Here is a 4,204-nt window from a genome sequence, read left to right as displayed (position 1 = left end):
CCAGCTTTGTACAAAAAAGACAATCATAAAACCATTAAGCTATGTAAAAGAACAGAACACTTAATAACCAGGATGACAGCAACAGGAAGCCACAGACCGGGGGTTCATGATGACCATGTAGTGAAGGGGATTACAGATGACCTTGAAGAGGTCATGTCATCACTGTGAAGAGGGAGTTTTCTAATTGTCAAAAAAGCATCAGAGGCGCGGCGTCGGCAGCGGCGCGGGAGGCGGCGAGGCCGGGGCGACGGGAGTCAGCCGGCGACCGCAGCGAGAGCGTCGAGGACAGAGCAGACCACGACGAAGGCGCACGGCAGCCGGGCCGGGCCGGGCCACGCGGAGAACGGCCGCCGGGAGGCGGGCTGGAGGCCGCGCGGGCAGCGAGCAGCCGCCGAGACGCGAAGCGACATGGTGCTGCTCAAGGAGTATCGAGTCATCCTGCCTGTGTCTGTAGATGAGTATCAAGTGGGGCAGCTGTATTCTGTGGCTGAGGCCAGTAAAAATGAAACGGGTGGTGGTGAAGGTGTGGAGGTCCTGGTGAATGAACCCTACGAGAAGGATGGTGAGAAAGGCCAGTACACACACAAGATCTACCACCTACAGAGGTGCATAAACTGGAGCCTGAGACATGGAAACATGTGGAAGCAATATATATATAGACATTGCAGATCCGAGCCAGGATTACAAGGCAGAGGAAGATCCAGGAAGATTTAAATCTATCAAAACAGGACGAGGACCCTTGGGCCCCAACTGGAAGCAAGAACTTGTAAATCAGAAAGACTGCCCATACATGTGTGCGTACAAACTGGTTACCGTCAAGTTCAAGTGGTGGGGCCTACAGAACAAAGTAGAAAACTTTATACATAAGCAAGAGAGGCGTCTGTTTACAAACTTCCACAGGCAGCTGTTCTGTTGGCTTGATAAGTGGGTTGACCTGACAATGGACGACATTCGAAGAATGGAAGAAGAGACAAAGAAAGAGACAGCTGGATGAGATGAGACAAAAGGACCCAGTGAAAGGAATGACAGCTGATGACTAAAGCCACCCCTTCCCCTTCTGCACTTTTTGCAAGACATTGGTCAACAGGAAGGCCCAGCAGCTCCACCCTCCCGAATGACAGGCCATCTTTGGACGCAGCCTTTCTGTGCCCATTCTTCAAGCAACTTTCAGTCCCTTACTGTAGCAAATTCTAGATGCCCTTTAATATTGTGAACAAGTAGACCTGGTATTATGAAGCTGTGTGTGCGGGAGCCTGCTCCTCGGAGATGTGTGGCATGGAGGCCACTGGATTTACAGCTCCTGCCTCTCTCTCCATTATGTTCTGACCCACTTCTGTGTGTGCTCCATGCCCAACTTTATTTCCAAGTGACATTTTTAGTCGTTCGAAATAGCTGCCTTTTGTGATGTGGTGATTTCAATTTGTTTTCAACCTTGGGATAAATTGAGTGTTTTGCCTCCTGGGCAGATCTTCATAATTTTGAGTGTTGACCTGGGGAGAGGGGATGAGTTAGAAATGCAGTTATTTCCGCCATTTTCACGGAATAGCAGTGTGGCTTCATAACTCTTGACCTCTGTTCCTGGTAATCCATTGTTAGGAGGTTCTTGAAACCAGGGAGGCACTCAAGGCCCAGCCAGTCTCTTAAGAAAATTTAACATGAATAATCCCAGCCCTGACAATGTATCTCTGGTCACTATTCTTAGAAACACCTAAGGCTTCTCAGCCCTCCTGCCCACGCTGTCTCAGTCTCTCAGCAGAGCCCCATACAGTTCCCCATTTGGAGGGACTGGTCCAGCATGGCCCTTAGAATTGAGTCTGTCACATATATACTTACCAGCCTGATCCCCTGAGGAGCTCGGTATGTCCCTGCTCCTGGTCCCTTTTGGGTTGGTGCTGCCACTCAGCAATAATCCTTTTCTCTCTGCTTTCTTAGATCCTTGTCCTCTGTCTTTGAGGCTGGTTAGGTATGAAGAGCCCTTATCTTCTCATGCTGCACACATGAGCATGCAAAAAGCTTCCTTCCCAGCAGAACATGTTCCCTCTTGTCTTCAGGGGTGCTGGAAAGGAATTTGGGGATCAAGGACTCGATGTATCCTGTCCCCACACGGAGTTCTGTCCTGGACAATCAAGTGCAAGTAGTGATTGTACTACACCAGAGTAGGCTGGTGAGAAAGTCCAGGTTCAGGCAAATGGAAACTGCTGAGGGGTCCATAATTTCCTACAACTTGGCAGAACCTGAGTATGCCCTATAATGCAACCAGACATTTCTCTCCCAAGCCTCGGGAAGTGTGTTGATCTGAGTATGCATTGATCCAAGCCAGTGCTAGCCTAATGAGAGAGACCGAATCTCTGTTAGGGGAGCAAGAAGTAGAATGGGATGATTTATCCTTATGCTTTTGTAGTTTGCTTTGCCTTACTCATTTCTAAGTGCAATAAGGGAGTGTCTGACAGGATCACACTTGTGACACTCTGATGGATGCTTTCCTGTGGCCCTCCCAGAGCAAGCGTTGACAGGCTCAGACCTCTCAAGCTGGTCAGCTTTGACCTTCATTGAAGTCCCTTTGGGACCAGGATATGTCCTTTTACAGACACCTTCCTTTCTATTGGTCTCCTCACCTTGTGGGGTCTATAAGTTATTGCATTTCAGTTGGTTATTAGTATTTATTTGACTGGAAAAGTTGAAGAAGAGGCATTCCTACTGGAGAAAAATGTAAATGTGTTCCTGTTTTGACTCTTACATTTGTGCTTAAAGATTTCCCTTCTTCATTCATCAACTAAACAAAGTCTAGAAGTGGGTTATCCTGGGAAAAACAAACTGATATTCAAAGCAGACAGTTGTTTATGCGGTTTGAGGGTCAGCAGATGTTAGTGCCCTTCCTTCAGCTCTGCTTAAGATCCAGGAATATTCCTTCAGCTGGTGGTGGGGGGCAGGGGACATTTTCTTTATCTGACTTTTCTCTGGCTTCTCCCACCTCCACATATTGCCCCAGTTTGACCTGAAATAAAAGTATCATCGTGAGCTGAACTCATAAAGATAGAGGAAGGAGGACCCCGGTCCATTTCACCCCCATGGATGGTGTTGCTGCTGGGCAACAGTGTTGGCTTCTTTTAAATACCCCCTTCCCTCCTCACCTGCCTCCCAAACTGACTAGGACTCAGGGGGGTTGGCTCTGAGGATGTGCCATGCCCTTTCTCCAACCAGCTGCTTCCATTAGATTTCCCAAGACATGGTCCCAACTGGAAGCAGCAGTGCCTCTGTAGGAGGGATACTGGGCTCAGTCTTCGCATGGAGGTCAGGGACAGGGTCAGTATTGGGGGCATGTGTGTATCTTCCCAAGTTCTCTCAGTCCCTGCTGGGACTCCCTGACTTTTTTTGGTTGGTTCCTAGTGGCACTTCTTTTACAAAATACACTTTGTAGAACTGATTAGAATACCTTGTTTATTTAATGTGAGTTTGTGCCTTTTTGTCTGAATCTTCCAATACAGGTATATTGGGGTAAAAAGTCTAATAAAATCTTAGACAGCTTTCTGGAAAAAAAAAAAAAAAAGCATTAGAAAAAACATCTGTCCGAGAGAGTTTTCAGAAGTTATGGTTTTACTCTCTGTCTGGATAAATCAGCAGCATCTTTGGGACAGTGGTGGAGATAAAACTGATATCTGTAAAAGACAATTTTAAAGAAAGAAGTGCATGGGTGTGGAAGCAAGAGTCTGAGATGATAGCCAAGATGATGAGCAGGTTCCCAGTTAGGCGACCAGGTACACAGACAGGAAACGCCCAAAGAGGAGGAGCTGCATTCTCATATCTTCAGAGACGCCCAGGAAGACAAACTCTAAATCATGTGTTTGGTTTTCCATGTAACTTATTAAACTCCTAGAAAAGAAGCCAGAACAACGAGAATTTAGACACATGTAGTGACCTGCAAATTATAGTCAAAGCTGTGTTTTGTAACCACACTAAATTAATGCTCCTGCCTTTCCTTGACACTTTTACTGACCAGCCATCCATGTCCTTAATTGGAAAGGATTTCTCACTTCAATATATTCCACTACAAATTCTCATAGAAGTTATTTTATTCAACAAGTAGATTGACCCATCATTTTTTACTCAGTAATGAAAAGTTGGGGTAATGTCTATTGGTGATGATAGCACAATACTCTGAATGTACTTAAAACTACCAAGTCATACACTTTTCAATAAATAAAAT

The 4,204-nt window shown here is 46.2% G+C and overlaps 1 pseudogene; it reads left to right on the top strand.

Moving 5' to 3' along the window:
* Window positions 1-231: 231 nt before the first annotated feature.
* On the top strand, window positions 232-3,525 carry LOC131276641 (phosphatidylinositol transfer protein alpha isoform pseudogene; annotated as a pseudogene).
* The last annotated feature ends 679 nt before the right edge of the window (window positions 3,526-4,204 follow it).

The sequence above is a fragment of the Dasypus novemcinctus genome, chromosome 30, assembly GCF_030445035.2.
Source record: "Dasypus novemcinctus isolate mDasNov1 chromosome 30, mDasNov1.1.hap2, whole genome shotgun sequence".
Taxonomy (NCBI): Eukaryota; Metazoa; Chordata; class Mammalia; order Cingulata; family Dasypodidae; genus Dasypus; species Dasypus novemcinctus.
The sequence above is the reverse complement of the archived record's forward strand: the minus strand, read 5'-3'. Positions and strand labels throughout refer to the sequence as shown.